The sequence below is a fragment of the Pelophylax lessonae genome (genome assembly GCF_965119305.1).
Source record: "Pelophylax lessonae genome assembly, chromosome: 5".
Classification (NCBI taxonomy): Eukaryota; Metazoa; Chordata; class Amphibia; order Anura; family Ranidae; genus Pelophylax; species Pelophylax lessonae.
Window position 1 is genome coordinate 152338514 of NC_138772.1, and position 19795 is coordinate 152358308.

At 42.5% G+C, this 19795-nt stretch overlaps 1 protein-coding gene across 2 annotated transcripts in view; it reads right to left on the bottom strand.

Moving 5' to 3' along the window:
• THRB (thyroid hormone receptor beta) overlaps positions 1-19795 on the bottom strand; it is a gene marked incomplete at its 5' end in the record, with an annotated part of 542677 nt that overhangs the window by 150745 nt on the left and 372137 nt on the right. For both annotated transcript variants that reach the window (XM_082258824.1, XM_082258825.1), the window contains one exon: positions 18262-18307. The remainder of the gene's footprint in view (positions 1-18261; positions 18308-19795) is intronic.

The following is a 19795-nucleotide window of genomic DNA, read 5'->3' on the forward strand; positions in this document are numbered from 1 at the left end:
GCAGTGGGAGCCTATGTACAGTATTTATTTCAGTACAGGTAGATACAGTGAGTCACAAAATAGTACAGAATAAAAAGTTTCAATAACTGTAATGTACAAAAAATGGAGGAACAATTTTCACCTGATTGAAAAAAACTCAGCTGGAATCTGAAAAAAATCTGCAGCCAGGTAAAAATGTCTGATTGGCAGCAATTTCCTTTATGCAGCAACTTTCAATACTGTATTATCTTTATATGTGAAAGACTATGCATAGATAAGGACTAAGCTGAACATGTTTGCTGCAATCAACACAGCAGCAGGGAATGTTGTTTTATCAAATACTTTGATTTGTCAGCAATTTAAGGATCTAAAAATATCTGCTCGTCCTAATGCTTCCCCCCGCTGATTATAAAAAAATAACTTCATGTTTATGTAAAAATCATATTGTTGCCAAACTACATGACTGTAATTAAACCACTATCCACATTCAAACAAAGACACCATTCAATATTAGCTTGTCATCATTTTCCAACCCACCAGATAGCCAGGAATAAAATGTAATGTAAATTTAACAACATAAAGAGAGTATTCAGAAAACCCAATCATCAAATACAAATCCCTGAAACATTTTAGTAAACAAATATAAACAAACCAGGTATATCAAATGCAAAGGAAGCATTTTGGCAAACCAGGTATTTGAATTTTTAAATAATTATTAAAGACAGAGGAGTATATATATATATATATATATATATATATATATATAAAAATTAGGCATTATATACCAAATATTTTAAAGTGGGACACTCCAAGCAAATAAAAAAAAAGCCCAAGTTCCCAATAAAATTTGCACATTCCATATATAATTACAGTATTTTACCTTATATGTAAAAAGAACTGACCACTTTGGGAGATATGCATGCACTGTAATGGCTTGGGCACTGTTTAGCTGCAATTGTTGAGTACATGCAATCGTGTTGCTTTGTAAACACAGGCCATACGTTATTTTCGGTGTCGCAAGAGCTGCACTGTTATACACTCAAAAGCCACAATATTATGATCTGCAGGGGGAATTGTGGTCATGTGACCGTGTTGAAAATGTTGATTAAAAGGTAAAAAAACTAAGTGATTTTTATTAATTTATGTACATTAAATCCTACATTGAAATCCAATAAGTGACATTGAGCTGTTTGCTGAACTAAGGCTTAACAGTAAAGCTTTATTGAAGTTTCCCTCGTTTTAGTTCTTTATAGATTTTTGACTGGTTTGAAATTGCCAAAGATACCTTTTTGATCAGTAAAAAGGCTGTTTTATGCATTCCCACTCCAAAGCTTACAGCTGGCACACCCCTCTCTGAATGTGTCCTCAGACAGACTTGTATTGCAAAGTAAAGCTGACCAGAGATGGGTCGTTTTTTTTTCATTCAGTCACAGGCTGAACAAAAAAGATTAAGGCCCCTTTCACACAGGCGGACCGTTCAGATCCGCCTGTCCGTTTTTCTTCATCTCTATGGGGCATCGGATGTCAGCGGAGACATGTCTGCTGACATCCGATGCGATCCGTCAAATCTAGACGGATGGAAACCCTATTTTCCATTCGTCTAGCGGATCGTATCGGATGGGATCGGATGAGAATGGACAGACGGCATCTCTATGGGGCATCGGATGTCAGCGGAGACATGTCTGCTGACATCCGATGCGATCCGTCAAATCTAGACGGATGGAAACCCTATTTTCCATTCGTCTAGCGGATCGTATCGGATGGGATCGGATGAGAATGGACAGACGGCATCTCTATGGGGCATCGGATGTCAGCGGAGACTTGTCCGCTGACATCCGATGCGATCCGTCAAATCTGGACGGATGGAAACCCTATTTTCCATCCATCTAGCGGATCGTATCGGATGGGATCAGATGAGAACAAACAGACTGTCCGTTCCCATCCGATTTCCCCATAGAGAAGACCATGGAGACACAGCTGCCATCCCCCGCTGAGAAAAACAGAGTCCGTCTGACGGACTCCCTGTGTGAAAGGGGCTAACAGATTCCTCCATCAACATAGACAAGGTGCATGGAGGAATCCCCCTTGCTGAGACTTTTTATTCTGACAGCGGGTCTCTGTGATGTTAGAATAAACTGATCAGCTGATGCAGCTGTTGGCCAACAAAAGTTTCCAACATTTCTCTTCAGCAAATGTCCATCAAACGCTCAACTTCTGTTGAACAGGGACAGCCAAACACTGATTGAAATTTGGCCAGTCCCTACTGAACTGGCTGAACTTTGATCCATTTATGACCAGCTTTAGAAAATGAGGCATGTCATACCTGTCTGTTTCTGAGCGCTGATGACTGTGTTCACCAAGTCTAACGCTGGTCATACATGGTTAGATCTTATTTGTTCAGACCTGCAGGCTGAATTAAAGAAATCTAACAGGCTTCTTCTTCCGTGCTAAACAGTGCAGACAGAGGAATCCCCCTGCTTGGCTACTTTTTAATATTAGGTTTTAATTGGATGTAATAAAGATACGTATATTTTTAACAGATTTTGTCATGTATATTTGTCCATTGGAGGAATTATTTAAAGTCCCATTACATACGCCCTTGCACTTATATGATTCTGTTCAGGGATGAGACCCTCTAACAGTATTATTATTATGGTATTGTTATTGATACATATACAATACTATGTAATACCTATGTAATACCTATGTAATAAAAACAGTAGCTACATCTGCTTTGTGTTGGAAGCACACTCTATCATGCCCCCCCCCCCCCCAGCACTCTGATCATGCGGTCATGCTCCCAGCCACTGAGTAATACAGTCTGCCAATTATGTGATCAATATGACAGCCAATCACAGGCATTACATAAGCCCATGAAAGACCTCTGGCCTTAAAATTTGTTTTGCCTTTGGCAGTAAAGAGTTTGAATCACATGCCAGGATAAAAAAATATGATGGCTGTGGTTGCTAATTTGCTTTAATACTGTATGTTATTGGGCTGTCGTCCTTATTCTTGTAGGTAGGTGGAGCTGGGAATTCTTAAAGTAGTTCTAAAGGCAAAAGTTTTTTTTACCTTAGTGCATTCTGTGCATTAAAGTAAAAAACCTTTTGTGTGCAGCTCCCCCCATTTTCCCTAATACTTACCTAAGCCTGATCTCAATCTGGCACTGTTCCCGAGAGCAGCAGCCCTCTCCCTCTGCACTGGACATGGAGGCAGCAGCAAGAGCCAATGGCTCCTGCTGCTGTCAATCACAGCCTGTAAAGAGAGACCGGGAGTGGGGTCAAGCCGCGCTGTGTGTGTCAATGAACTCACAGAGCCGGCTCGGGATCAAGCCCATATGAGTGCCCCCACAGCAAGAGGTTTGCTATGATGGCACTCAGAAGGGGGAGGGGCCAGGAGCGCTGGCAGGGGGACCCCAGAGGAGGAACATCGTGGCTGCTCTAGTGCAGGTAAGTGCAGGTAAGTATAACATGTTTGTCATTACAAAAAAATGTTCCCTTTACAATCACTTTAAAGTAGAACTTTGGGCAAACCTTTTTCTTTTTTTTGGGATAGAGCAAGGGAGGATAATAACCCCTGTCAGATTTTATTTCCGCCAGCTATGTCCCATTGCGGAGATTTCCCGTCACATCTTGTAGCCAAACAGGAAGTGAGAATCCCTGAATTTTTTGGGGAGCCCTCAGGTCATCAGAACTAGTGTCACCATTGAAAATTTCCCCTCTATTACTTTTCAGGGACTACCCAAAATTTGGCATTCTCTTTTACTTTAACTTATAATGATAATGGTAAACAGGACAAATAGAGAGGGTGGGTCTCCTTAACAGGGGCACACAGGGCCGGATTAAGAGCATCATGGGCTTGGTGCTGAGGATTTTGAAGGGCCTTAAGGGCCGTGCCTTGGCATGCACCCAGAGGAGGAAGGGTGCAGCCATGCATGCCTAATTCAACATGGGATGCTGTCTCTGAAGCCCATAAACACATCCATGCATCGGCAACTGTCTGAGGGAGCTGCCTGGGGAAGCGAGCATAGAAGCCAGACTTCTGTGTTTACAAGTGACAGAAGAGCGGTAACAGTGAATATGGCCAACCCGGGGCCTATATAAAGGTAGGGGCCTGGAGCTGCAGCTCCAATAGCCCCTACGTTAATCTGGCCCTGGGGGCACAGGCAGCAATAAAAACTGATAGGTGTTCTAATCCCTCTCAATTCTATCCAAACCTAAAAAAAAAGAAGCTTTGCCTTTAGTTATACTTTAATAATGGACCACATAACAAATCGTTAGGTGATTTTCTTTTTACGCAAGCTACTGAAAATGAAATCTGCTGATAGCAAAGCACAACAATTCATTAGGCACCATGTATTTATAACTAAAGTTCTAGAGCAAAAGTTTGTCTTTTTTTCCCTGTACGTAGCGAGGAAAAAAAACATTAGAAATGGTTCGCTGTTGAGTTTAGTTATTTTTGTGCGCTGCTCCTTGGTACATATCATAAATTTCATGTACATATGATGGAGGCGGTGGAGAGGCATTAAACTGGGGCATATTCCTTCAATGTGCCTAGAGCTAACGTAAATACATCCTCAAGCACAACAGCTAATTCTTCATTTCTTTTCATGCATACAATCACTCCTCCACAAACACATGATAGCAACATATGGATAAAGTGTTCAGAAAGGCCCTCCGGTAACAACTTGTGTATAAGTCCAACAAATAAAACCCCCAAACTGAATATAAAGTATGGAATGTGTCTTTTAAATCCTATAAAATAAACACGAGTATGCTCCACATATGTGAATTCTGTTAAGTTGCCTAATATAAAAATAACAATCGTGATTTAGCAAACCATAAATATGTCCAAACCTTATTGAGAGGTCATAAATAAATGGAGGTAGAAAAACTGACGCTCACAGCTGACCCTGGCAACACTTCAAGAATGAGGGAAAAGATATTTCTCGGAGTGCAACAAAAGCCAAGGTTTCTGTAAAAGGAATTATATTATTCCTGTATCTGAAATAATCCTATTTCTGTGTCTATTAACCTATCAGCAATTTGTAAATCTACTACTACATGGTGGATGTATTTCAGATCTGTATAACCGTTCAGGTCTGCTCTGCCATTCCCATACACAGATAAAGAGGAGGGTCTCCTGCGGAGATAAGCCTCATTATTAATATAAACCTGTCATTATGGCATTTAGTATAAAGCTGATCTACAGGCAAATAGCAAAATACAGAAATTAACATTTATGTAAAGCAGAACCCTTTTTTTTTTGCAAACCAGAACCTATTATAGTTTACATTTTGGAGAGAAAGGAATGGTTAAAACCCATGCCAGTTTTTTCATCTATGTGTTCTATTAAATCTTCCATTGGGAAGATTTCCCTTCACTCCTTGCCCTAGAAACACACCTGGAAGTAAAAGGAGATTTTTCCAAAGCAAAGGGAAATTCCCTCTTAGGGCTCGTTTGCAGCGGCAGTTGGGAGGTGGTATAAAACATTCAGTTGAATCTCCTGGCCTTCATACTCTTCTCTCCCCTCTCCTCTCTGACTCTCCCCTCCCTTTCTTTCACCTCTTCTCTCCTTCTGCCTCTTCTCTACTACCCTACTACGGCTCAATACGTAGCATCTCCTACCTTTCCTCTCTTTGATAAGATTTCTCACACTAACTTTCTATGATGAAAGGTCAATTTCTAGACAAGGGGCACCCTAGAACCCAAATGCGTCGCAACCTTTCCCAGGTCTATGGGGCCAGGTACAACCATGTTAGTTCTGCCAACTTTGAACAACGGAGCACATCAGGAAGGACATTACTTAGTTATAGCCTGCTCCAGTTGTCATTTATTGAGCCATGAAGTGGCATAGCGTGGGGGGGGGGGGGGTTCTGGGGGGGCCAGCCGCACTGGGTGCAAAATTTGGGGGGGGGGGGTGCATCTCGTGTCCGCGCCAGTGTCACTTAAACAGTACGAGTCATGAAAAAAAGTCCTCGGCTGGCCCGACATGCTCCTGAGGCGCCTTAGATTTAAAAATGGCGCCGCCCAGGGCCAACATGTCATCGCGCATGCGCCGCTGCCGCTCGGGAGAGGCCGTACACATTCGGCTATTCCCGAGCGGCGGCGGCACATGTGCAATGACGCTTTGGCACCGGGCATCTCAGGAACAGGTAAGTGAGACTCCCCCACAGCCGCACTACCTGCCATTATGCAGAGCTGTGGGCATACTACAAGAGATACAGTGCTGCAGGGATTGTACACCTGTCAGTATAGGTGTCAGTGTAGGGGGGGTCAGTGTAGGTGTCAATGTGGAAGGGGGGGTCAGTGTAGGTGTCAGTGAAGGGGTCAGTGTAGGTGTCAATGTAGGGGGGTCAGTGTAGGGGGGTCAGTGTAGGTGTCGGTGAAGGGGGGTCAGTGTAGGTGTCAGTGTAGGGGGGGTCGATGTAGGGGGGGGGGTCAGTGTAGGTGTCAGTGAAGGAGTCAGTGTAGGTGTCAATGTGGGGGGGGGGGTCAGTGTAGGTGTCAGTGAAGGAGGGGGGTCAATGTAGATGTCAGTGAAGAGGTCGATGTAGGGAAGTCAGTGTGAGGGTTCAGTGAATGGGGGTGTCAGTGTAGGGGGGGGGGGGGTGTCAGTGTAGGGGGGTCAATGTAGGGGGGGTCAGTGAAGGGTTCAGTGTAGGTGTCAGTGTAGGGGGGTCAGTTTAGGTGTCAATGTAGGGGGGTCAGTGTAGGGGTTAGTGTAGGGGAGGTCAGTGTAGGGGGTTCAGTGTGGGGGGTCAGTGTAAGGGTCAGTGTAGGGGTAGTCAGTGTAGGGGGGCCAGTCTAGGGTCAGTAAAGGTGTCGGTGTAGGGGTCAGTGTAGGTGTCAGTTAAGGGAGGATCAGTGAAGGAGGGGCAGGGAAGAAGGGTCAGTGAAGGGGGGCCAGTGTATGTGTCACTGTAGGGGGGTCAGTGTAGGTGTCAGTGAACAGGTCAGTGTAGGTGTCAGTGAAGGGGTCAGTGTAGGGGGGTCAGTGTAGGTTTCAGTGAATGGGGTTCAGTCTAGGGGGCCAGTCTAGGGGGGTCAGTGAAGGCGGGGCAGGGAAAGGGGGCCAGAGTAGGTGTCACTGTAGGGGGGTTAATGTAGGTATCAGTAAAGGGGTCAGTGTAGGTGTCAATGAAGGGGTCAGTGTAGGTGTCAGTGAAGGGGTCAGTGTAGGGGTCAATGAAGGGGTCAGTGTAAGTGTCAGTTAATAGGGCAGTGTAGGTGTCAATGAAGGGGTCAGTGTGGGGGGGGGGGTCAGTGTAGGGGGGGGGAGCAAAAAGAAGAATGAAGCACCAAGTACTTTATATCCAATAGAGAATCAATTTGATTTAAAATGATTTAAACAAGTCCGGTAAACAGAAAAACCAACAGGTTGCTATAGGTTACCACATTTTACAATTTTCCATTTCTATATTCAGACAGGGTAACTGCACTTTTCTGGGGAAAAAAATAGAAAATAAAGAAAAAATAATATAGCATATACAATTGCGACACAAGTCATATTGTAATTGAATGTTAACCACTTTACCACTAGCCACTGTGCTGCTACTGCGGCACAGTGGCTCATTATCGTCCAGCGACGTAGACCTACGTCGCTAGACTCCTCCCCCTGTAGGCGGCGCTCCCGCTGTTTTCATTCACAGCAGAAGTCGGGCCAGGGGAGGAGCGGCGGCGATCGCCGCTACTCTGCCCCGATCGCCGGGGAATCCAGTTTGGAGATCCGCCCGCCTGTGTAAACAGAGCGGGCGGATCTCCTAAGTGACAGGGAGTGACAGATCGGAGTGTTCAGCATAGCTTAACATCCGATCTGTCCCTGGCTCACTCAGTCACCTCCCCCCCCACACGTTAGTAAGCACCAGGCATTCATTAACCCCTCCCTCTCCAATAAAATTAACCCCTTCCCTGCCAGTGTCATTTTTACAGTAACAGTGCATATTTATAGCACTGATTACTGCAGTAATGTCACTGGTACCCCCAAAAGTGTCAAAAATGTCAGTCAAGGGTCCGATCTGTCCGCCGCAATGTTGCAGTCCTGCAAAAAAAATCGCAGATCGCCTCCATTACTCGTTAAAAAAAAAAAACACCAAAAATGACAGAAATCTTTCCCTTAGGTAGTAAACGCAATAACTTTTGCGCAAACCAATCAAAATACGCTTATTGCGATTTTTTTTTACCAAAAATGGGTAGCAGAAAACAAATTGGCCAAAAATTTTTAAAAAAATTGTTTTTACATCTTTTTTGGGGGGAATTTCATATAAAAAAAATGTTAAAAATATTGTTATTTTTTCAAAATAAACGCTCTTTTTTTGTTTATAGCGCAAAAAGTAAAAATCGCACAGGTGATCAAATACCAGCAAAAGAAAGCTCTGTTTGTGAGAAAAAAAGGACTTAAATTTCGTTTGGGTATGGCGTCGCATGACCGCGCAATTGTCAGTTAAAGTCGCACAGTGCCTTATCGCAAAAAGTGGCCCAGACAGCAAAATGCTCTAGTGGTAAAGTGGTTAATACTTTTCAATCTGCAGTCTCTGTAGTTTTTCGAAAATGCAATGCAATATGGCTACCTGGAGGTGTTCTGTACACAGAATGTGTACTGACCACACCCCAGAAACATAATTTCCTGCTTGTGTGATTGGCTCACCAATTTTCCTTCAAGTCTGCCTAAGATACAAGTCAGATTTCAGGCATCTCCTGCAACAAAAATGTAATTTTTGGTGAGATACTCCCAATAGGAACACATCTAAAGGGATGCAGATTTCCTCATTAGTGCTCTGCAGCTGCACAGCTGATTGATAATTATAAAACCACTCCCATTAGACTCTCTCAGCACAGAGGAACAAACGGGGATTTCTTCAGAATAACAAAAGATAGGAATCCGCAACAAATGTTGTTATAATCCTTGAAATGTACATAGATCACCCAGAGGGGAATGTTTTTTTCTCAACAAAAGTGGAATTACTAGGTTGAGTCATTATGTTACTGACTTTTTAGAAGCTATGATAGGTCCACTTTAAAAGGATACCCTCAACAGAGAATAGTGACATTCTGTGTACAAACATTGTAGCGACACTGAACTGATATCTAAGGTCAGAGTCAATCAGCATTTGGCTCCCTAAATGCGAATTCCTGCTCAATAAAACAGGAACGCTAATGTTATTGTACAAAACTTTGCCAGTAAAATGCCCAAGCAACTATTTTCAGCCATGATAAAAACCATGAATCTTTCACAGCACAGGAAGAGCTGACAGTTTTTTGAACTACAGCTTACAATCTGCAAAGTGATGGCTGCTAGATGACAACGGTTGCTTAGTAATGTTCTACAATAACACAGTAATAACTGACCCGATGCTGCATCAAACATAGGAGCAAAAGAAAGTCACAGGGTTACTTGGGGCCACTACAGGGTTCACTTGTGGTTCACATTCTCATTAATGTTTTCTTTTATGTCTTTCTGTATTATTTTCCAATATTACATGGTCTGCTTGGATGTAAGTGGTGCTCAAAGCATAAACCGACTAATTAGAATGCATTCAAGGACCATAGCATCAATTTATTCTAGCTGTGGGTGGACAGCATCGTGTACATAATGTGATAGCATCATCGTACTCTGTCTAAACAATCCCTAGTTTTTTAACAATGACCATGAAACAATAAAATCACCCTGTTGTTTTCATCTTTCACACAGTCCTCCTCACCTGTAGGTAGTATGTTTAGTGAAAACACGAGCTATCCAGATAGGGGTCTTTGGGGTCTGGGGACCATAGAGATGGACAACGGACCTGGACCTACAATATAGCACCCTGAGCCTAATACACACATTGCATTTCCTTGCCAAAGTGAACACCTAAGGCCTCTTTCAAACGAACGATCAGATCAGATCCGCCTGTCAGTTTTTTAGGCGGATCTGATCGGATGCTCCATGCATCCCTATGGGGCAGCGGATGTCAGTGGAGACATGTCCGCTGACACCCGCTGCCATCCACATCCGATCCTGTCCGTGAAATCCGGACGGATGGAAACCCTATTTTTCATCCGTCCAGGGGATCGGATCGGATGGGATCAGATGAGAGCGAACAGGCGGTCCACTCTCATCCGATTCTCCATAGAGAGCAGCGGGGCTCTGACACCCACACAGCACACAGTGCGGAGACAGAGCTGTCACCTGTCTGATCAGCGGGCATCAGTGTATCATTCCCCCGCTGAGCAGCACGGAGTCCGCCGACGTAGGCGGACCGTGTGAAAGGAGCCTAACTCAGGATCCAGTCCTCCAAGCAAACATTAAAGGCTGGCTTTACACAGTGGGATTCAAGTATAGTCCCCAGGGTAAAAAAAAAAACAGGGTCACTGACCTGGAAACTGCTAGATAGCACAAGGCAATGAGCTGTCAGATTTGGTAGAAGGGTCAGAAGAAAGAAAGAAAGAGGAATGGTTAAAAAAGTAAATTTTCTTCAAAAGAGAAAAGGTCCATCACATGTTGACACTAGTAAAAAATGGGAGTCTTACGGTGTAGGTGAGGTTTTATGAGCGTGCACTAGAGATGGACCTTGCAATTATGTTTGCGAGTGTCCAATCACCTGAAGATAGCCTGCAAATAACACATGGCCTATGAATACAAGCCCTGTGTCCTGTACTGTACTAATAAAACACAGGCTTTAAAGTAGAGGTAAAACTTAAAGTTGTGGCAAAGTCAGGTGGTTGATTTTTACCTACAGGTAAGTTTATAATTAAACTTACCTGTAGGTACAGTAAATATCTCCTAAATGTGCAACATTTGAACTGTGTCGTCCATTCAGAATTCTGTGCTGCTTGAGTGACGTCATTGCGGCTCAGCCATTCAAGTGGTTGAAGCCGGGGAACCCAGAAAGAAGACCGGGTGGAGATGGAAGCTCCTACAGCGGTGACAGCGAGCTGCTGGGGGGCTTAGTTTTCAGGTAAGTCCATCATAATGTGCTAGTATTAATCTCCCATAGAGCTTATCCAGGAAAAAAATGGTATTGGTCCATTTAAGGGTGTTTCATATGCGAACTGCCATGATAGCTTGCTCCAGTGACATGGTTAAAGGAGGGAGAAAGTGGCCTCCAATAGTGTAGTATTTTTATTAAATTAATTTATTATCATACTCACACTCACATAGTAATAGGATTACTCAGTATATCACAGTAAGGTATGGGGATACTGCTGTTTGACTCCCTTAATTCTGGTCTGCAAAATTCATTCTCCGCCCTACACATTGCGTCACGGGTCATGTGACTCCATCAGAGGAAAGAGCCTTACATGTGTCCTTACAGTCATGGCCATAAATGCTGACACCCTAGAATTTCTGTCAGATAATGCAACACTTTGCCTAGAAACTTGTTGCAATCACAAATGTTTAAGCATTCTCTTGTTTATTTTGGTTGTTTGTATTCGTATGACACAATAAAGTGGAGAAACACAAAGCTACATTTGTGACATTCCACGCAAAACTCCAAAAATGGACTGGACAAAATAAAGCTATTATGTCAGTTCCCGCATATGGAACAAGCTTTAAAGGAATAACACCATTTTTTCTTGGATGAGCCCTATGGGAGATAAAGGCATCCTAGTGGAGAGGTGTAGTGAGCACTCTGACATTGAATCTACAGAGACCACATGAGACCTGAGAGACATCCTATGGAAACAATACATGCGTTGTCTGATCTCACATGCATTGTAGTTCAACTAAATGAGGTGAGCACAGTGTGAGCATGGTGATGGATGGGAAGAAGGTGAAATGATATGTAAAGTTCACGTGGATGACTTGAAGTAAAGGAATCTGTTTGCAGCTCACCACAGAACATTTATGAACTGTTAATATTCTGGGATAATTATGAACTTTATCACTGTGCCTTGTTTGATATATAAGCACAAGTTTTAACCACTTGCCTTCTGTGCACTTAAACACCCTTCCCATCCAGGCCAATTTTCAGCTTTCAGCGCTGTCACACTTTGAATGACAATTGCGCGGTCATGCAGCACTGTACCCATTTGAAATTTTTATCATTTTTTTCACACAAATAGAGCTTTCTTTTGGTGGTATTTAATCCTCTCTGGGTTTTTTATTTTTTACAAAAAAAAAGAATAAAGACAAAAAATTTTGAAAAAAAAAAAAAAAGTTTTTCTTATTTTCTGCGAGTAAATTTTGAAAATAAATTTTTCTCCTTCACTGATGTGCACTGATGAGGCGGCACTGATGGGCACTGATAGGCTGCACTGATGGGCACTGATGAGGTGGCACTTATGGGCACTGATGAGGTGGCACTTATGGGCACTGATGAGGAGGTACTAATATGCCGCACTGATGAGCACTGATAGGCGGCACTGATAGGCGGCACTGAGAGGCAGCACTGATGAGCACTGATAGGCGGCACTGCTGGGCACTGATAGGCGGCACTGCTGGGCACTGAGAGGTGGCACTGCTGGGCACTGACAGGTGGCACTGCTGGGCACTGAGAGGCGGCACTGAGAGGCGGCACTGATGGGCACTGATAGGTGGCACTGATGGGCACTGGCGGATGGCACTGGACACTGACGGGTGGCACTGATGAGCGGCACTGATGGGCAGCACCATCAGTGCCCACACTCAGTGCCCATAGTGCTGCCAGTCAGTGCTCATCAGTGCCTAGATGAGCAGGCACTGATGGGCACTGACTAGCAGCACTATGGGCACTGATTGTGGGCATTGATGGGGGGCACTGATGGCGGGCACTGTGGGCACTGATGGGGGGGCACTGTGTGTGTGTTTTTACCTTGTGTAATCAGGGCACTGGTGATCGGTGCCCTGATTACATTCTCCTGTGTCCCCGGCGCTGTGAGGCTCCCCCTCCTTCCTCACACTGCAGGCTCTGTGTGAGGAAGGAGCGCCGGCGATGAGAGATGATCTCATATGTTTACATATGAGATCATCGCTCATTGGACGGCCAGATCACGTGGTGAATGGCCACTGTGATTGGCCATTCACCACGATCTGTGATCGGCCGTGTCCAAGGGACACGGCCGACACAGATTTTCCCCGCAGCGCGCTCGCGGGAGCGCGCTGGGGGCGTGTCACTGGGAGGCCGTTTAAAAACGGCCTCCCGAAAATTCGAGTCCACGCTGCAGCCGTATATAGGCTGTAGCGCGGATGGGGGGTGGTTAAGTTATATTTGTATTTAAATATGTGATCATTGGACATTTGATTGGTTTATAGTTTATTGGAATTTGATATAGGCAGCGCAGAGCTCAGTTACACTTTCAAGTCAGAATTGTACTTTTGCATTATGGGACCCCATAGCAAAGTCATGACATGGCCCTCTTGTCTCTCTAATCTCCATCTTAAAGGGTATTCTTCCAGTGATACAGAATACCAGTTGCTTTTAAACAAATATATAGAGGTTCCTTTCTTGTTTAGGAAGGAACACACATGGCTCGGTGAAATACAGGGTGAGCTTTGTTCTTTGGTATATATTTTGTTGGGACTTGAAGCTTTCTTCAATATATTGGATACATTGGGCACTAAATCCACCAATTCAATTTTACTGGATGAACATGAAGAACCAAACTATCCATCTATGCCATTAGTCCATTGTGTGCTCTAATCTATGCCTCGACACCTGGGTATTTCCTCCATAGATCATTGAGTCACAGCCACGTTTGATTTTAAAGAGTTGTTTTCTCTCTTGTACTTCATTATGATATATAGCTAAAACTCTGGATAAATATACCCCCAGAAGACTTCCGGTTGAAACGCGTAGGGGGTTTGGAATCCACATTTTGCACAATATATCAAGTGATTTTTTTTGACGTTTATACTTGTCTGTATTTTTAATATGTGTCTAACTTTTGTATTACTATGATGATCTTTTGATGCTATTGCAGCATATAGATCTTTTTATTTCTGAATCAATAAGTAAATTTTTATATACTTTTTTGCATTAACTTTTCCCAATAAACTTCCTTGGTATCGCAATGTCCCCTTTCTTTGACTGCTAATCCCATTAGGGATTGATTCCTTAACTAAATAAAGGTTGTTAACAAATCTTTTTTAGCCAGATGTAATTGCCAAATGCTATTGCTGCTGCAACAAAAAATCAAAAACAAAACAAAACTGTATAGCCAGACAGTGCTGGCCCCCTTTGACTCTGGAGCCCATGGTCTACTCTAACTATAATTATGCCCTTGATTTAAATCAGTGTTTCTCAACCTTTTTTTCAGTCAAGGCACCCTTTAAAATTATGGAGGCACCCCCATTCTAAAATATAAAAAACTATTCTAATAGTTTTACATAATGCAGCAACATCCACACATGTAAGACACCCAATGTTAGAGGTAAATTAATCTTCCATATACACTTTTGAACACTGGTACTGACTAGTAGTCTAATGTTTCTTTTCTCCCTCAATTTCTCTCCATCAGTCAGCTAATGTCACCCCAGTGCTGATGGAAAGGGGCACAGGAGGGTCAAACAAGGATGCTGTGCAGACAACCATCATTCTCTTTATAAACTGATGATTTCATTGGTTGTTAGGACGCAGGCAGCTACATGATTGTAATGGTGCACAATAAAAATCTGTGGCTTTGTTTAACTAAAAGGCAGGCTTGTTCCCCGCGCTGGCTTGTATACAATTTTCTGGCAATTTTTAGGCATTTTGCCAAGGCACACCTGAAGATACCTCAAGGCGCCCCAGGGTGCCTGGGCACCCTGGTTGAAAAAGACTGATTTAAATGATACTAGGCTGTATCTGCGATTGTACCTTTAACTGGTATTTCACCAGACTTCATAAAGTACCTTTCTATGGCCAAACACAGGCTATTTACAGAGAAAAACTAACAACACTGTAGCTGTATACACATCTAAAATCTCTCATTTCATTTATAGGGTTACAAAATACTTTGCCTGATAAATTCAGATTATGAATTTATGATGGGCTGCCAGCATGTTAAAAAGCATATAACCAAGAACACGTGAAACTTTGGTTTCATGGAGGGTAGATGGTTGGCTGGAAAACATACTTACTCTACATGTACAGATGGCTTCTGCTACAGTGAGGAGCAATTAATTGTGCTCAGAAAAATCGCTGCTGTCTGCAAAATGGTATAACAGCAAAGTCTAAAAGGAAGATATGCTCAAACTTATATAAACATAAATTCCCAATTGGTTACTATAGTTACCATGACCAACTGGATTTCATTTATACTTATAGAAAAGTAATGTAATATAAAAAGTAATCTATATGTATATGTGAAAAAAAAAAAACAATTTTGGAACCCATATGTACATTTGCTTTACAAACACAATTAAAATGTAATTAAATGCAGTATAAAAGGGTCAGTCTTAATTCTGAGATATGTTGTAAAGTGAAGCCACCTAATGGTTTTTATCTCTCGGAGACTGTGTTGGTAAAATCTCTGTCCCCAGGTCTGCATACCCACTATGGTCATTATGATAGGGTCCTACTCCAAGTGCTGGAACTCTCAATCATTTTATTTTGGAGAACATAGCAGAGGGAGTGGGAACACCCCAAGGTTGGCAAGAACACCAAAAATTGTAGTATGCGCTACATACCAGGGACTGGAGAATGGAAATATCATGGGTGTAGCCAAAAACACACATATTAAACTAGGTGGTGTCTCAGGGCCATCTTAAATGCAGCTGCCCTGGACCCAGTGATTATTGTGGGGCCGCCCAAAGCAACTGCCCCATAAGTTGCCTGCAACTAGTTGATACGTGGATTTGGGGGCCAAGAAAATGTTTGCCCAGGGTCCAATCATAAATAAAGATGGCCCTGGGGTGTCTAAGCCCACTAGCCATAAGCTACCACCCCTGGATATGACAGCTGCATAGATAAGCTAAGCAAACACCATTATTTAGTTGTTTTTGTCTGCACTGAAATGTAGCTAAATGCACTGAACAAATGTCAAATTTAAAAAACAAAAAAAAAACAAAAAAAAAACACGTGGATGGCATTACTGTCCTGCCAATAAAAGTTATTAACTTGTAACTGTCCCTGAGTCATAAAATAATTGAAAGAAAGGTAATGTGAAGTACACATGCTGCATAAAAAACAACTCTGTCATCTCTTCAATAAAGCAATGGAACCAAAGTACTGATGTGAACCTTAAGGGCATGCCAGTTTTTGTCCGATGGGTTCAGTATTGAGTTGGCCCACCCTTTGCAGCTATAACAGCTTCAACTCTTCTCTGAAGGCTGTCCACAAGGTTTAGGAGTGTGTCTATGGGAATGTTTGCCCATTCTTCCAGAAGCACATTGGTGAGGTCAGGCACTAATGTGGACAACAAGGCCTGGCTCGCAGTCTCCACTCGAATTCATCCCAAAGGTGTTCTATCAGGTTGAGGTCAGGACTCTGGCAGGCCAGTCAAGTTCATCCACCTCAAACTCACTCATCTATGTCTTTATGGACCTTGTCTTGTGGACTGGTCATTTGGTGGAGGTGGGAATATGGGGAATATGGTGTGGGTTTTTTTTTTCAGGGGTTGGGCTTGGCCCCTTAGTTCCAGTGAAGGGAACTCTTAAGGGGTCAGAATACCAAGAAATATTGGCCAATTTCATGCTCCCAACTTTGTGGGAACAGTTTGGGGATGGCCTCTTCCTGTTCTAACATGACAGCGCACCAGTGCACAAAGGAAGGTTCATACAGACATGGATGAGTGAGTTTAAGGTGAAGGAACTTGACTGGCCTGCACAGATTCCTGACCTCAACGTGATAGAACAACTTTGGGATGAATTAGAGCAGAGACTGCAAGCCAGGCCTTCATGTCCAACATCAGCGCCTGACCTCACAAATGCACTTCTGGAAGAATGGTCAAGCATTCCCATAGACACACTCCTAAACCTTGTGGACAGCCTTCCCAGAAGAGTTGAAGCTGTTATAGCTGCAAAAGGTAGGCCAACTCAATATTGAACCCTACAGACTAAGATTGGGATGCCATTAAAGCTCATGTGTGTGTAAAGGCAGGCGTCCCAATACTTTTGGTAATATGGTGTATGTGGGCGTATACACAGTGGTAAATGACAGCCCTATCCCTCCCTCCTCCTCCATGCCCACTAACCAGCTAAACATGATCGGGGTTGGAATATTACATGTAGATTTCTGGAGGCTTCACCTCCCTCCTATTCTAAGACACAGGCTGGAGGGGGGTTATTGCCAAAAAATAATAAATATCTGTTATATATATATATTTGTATGACAATTTAAAACAGTTTATTGATATTGATTATTTATTTTTACTCTGTATCCCCAACACTGTTTTATTTTATTTTGAACATGTAACCAGCAGCAGAAGACTAGAAGCTCCTCATGCTTATTTCCTTGCAGACAGGCTGGGAAAGAGCTGGGTCATGTGACAGCTGTATATTGATTAGGAAAAAGGTACTTAGATGTTTTTTTTTATTAAAGTTATTACAGTGCCATTGTTCAAATACAGAAATAGAAGGAACAATGTCAATTAAAAAGTGTGTGATGGTCTTTTACATATATTTGTATGTAATGTATGTATCCTTTTGTGGGTATTGGACTGGGGAAGGGGGAGGAAGGTTGGGATGGTGGGGGTGTTTTAGTTGATGTACTGGTTGTTTTTTGTTGCACCAGTGGTTTTGTATGTTTTTTGGAAATCAATAAAAAAAATAATAATAAAAAAAAAATTAAAAAGTGTGTGTTTAGTATCACTATATTAATATAGCACAGGACACATGAGGATATTCATAGACCCTGGGTTAAAGCCCACTGGGTGTACTGTTATAACCCTACCCTACTCCTTGAGATCTCAGTTTTTTCCTAGTGTCCTGTAGGTAATGGACCTATTCTCCTTATGGAGATCTTTCTATGCCTTAACTAGTTCTTATGCTCATTTATGCACATTGCGTTGTGAAATAATTTATGTGACACTGCAACATAATGGTGTGAACTAGGTTCATTGGAGTACATTACTTTTTATTGTAGATGCATTTAAAATGTAATCAGAATTTATTTGGTGTGAACGTGCCCTAAATAATAAAATATAAAACCAGAGTGGTCACTCTGGATACTGTTTTGTTCCCTTTTAGTCGTGTTTTTATAAATGGGATCCTTAATGGTACTATTATTATTTGTAGACACGGGGAAAGTCTTAACCATCCTACTAATACAGCTTTACATGAAAGACATTTATTTGGGTTAAAATGTGTTTTAAAATCACAACTTTCCACTCATAAATGACCTAACATGCATTATTTTTACTTAATAAATTGTATAAATTGTTAGCTCTGGTAATTAAAATGTACCTCATTGGAAATATGATGTGATCTTCTTTGACCGGCGACGTGTAACCTGCAAATCAGAATAAAACAGTGATCAGAATGTTACAGGTCCCATTAAGAGTATTAAAATTCATGAAGAATATAGAATACAGAATGTTTCAATCATTATGGAAATACTCCCACAGTACATTGTCTACAAATAATAAATGAGAATTTAATATATTTACACATGCACTTCACCAGCAAGGAAAAAAAACATTTAGCAAGCATTCTCTGGCTGTGAAGAATATATTTTAAGGTTGCCTAGGTCTAGAATGGTGGGACAAGTACACATTAATCACAAACACTTGTAGGCGTCGGGGTTTTAAAGCTGTCAAGTTACATTCAGAAAAGATTTAAATGTCACTCAAAATGCTGACTTTAAAAAAAAAAAAACAGTCCATTAGCTTTAGAACCTGAAGCGTGCTTCAAAATGCAAGTGTGGGTCATACAACCTATTCCCTTCCTAAAGTACTTTAACCATTTCTGGACCGGAAGGTTTTCCCCCTTATTGACCGGGTCATTTTTTACGATTCGGCACTGCGTTGTTTTAACTGACAATTACGCAGTCGTGCGATGCTGTACCCAAATAAAATTGATGTCCTTTTTTTCCCCACAAATAGAGCTTTCTTTTGGTGGTATTTGATCACCAATTTTTATTTTTTGCGCTTTAACCACTTGCCGACCGCCGCAAGTACATATACTGCGGCGGTCAGCCCCTCACAGGCAGAGTGACGTATCGGTACGTCACTAGCCTGTGAGGCTCTGGGGACCCCCCCCGCGAGTGTGACCGGCAGTCTGCGATCGTCGGGGGAGAGGGAGAAAGGCAAGCAGGCTGTGTAAACAAGCCGCCTGTCATTCTCCCCTGTGTAGAAACACTGATCATACGGTTCTACTATGTAGGACCGTTGATCAGTGTTCCTACAGCTCTAGCCACAGCCAATCACAGTAAGAATCACGCCCCTAGGGACACACACAGCCCCTCCCTCTCAAATAAAGTTAACCCCTTCACTGCCAGTGTAATTTTACAGTAACAGTGCATATGTATAGCACTGATTACTGTAGAAATGTCACTGGTAACCCCAAAAGTGTCAAAAATGTCAGTCAAGGGTCCGATCTGTCCGCCCCAGTGTCGCAGTACCACAAAAAAGTTTATTTTTACCAAACATATGTAGCATAAAAAGAAAATTGGCCGAAAATGTTAAAAAATTTAGATTTTAACTTTTTTTGGGGGGGAATTTCATATAAAAAAATGTGAAAAATATTGTTATTTTTGCAAAATTGACGCTCTTTTTTTGTTTATAGCGCATGATCAAAAAATCGCACAGGTGATCAAATACCACCAAAAGAAAGCTCTGTTTGTGGGAAAAAAAGGACGTCAAATTCGTTTAGGTACAGCGTCGCACGACCGCGCAATTGTCCGTTAAAGTCACGCAGTGCAGAATCGCAAAATACCCCCTGGTCTTTTAGCAGCCAAATCCTCCGGGGGTTAAGTGGTTAAACAAAAAATGAGCGACAA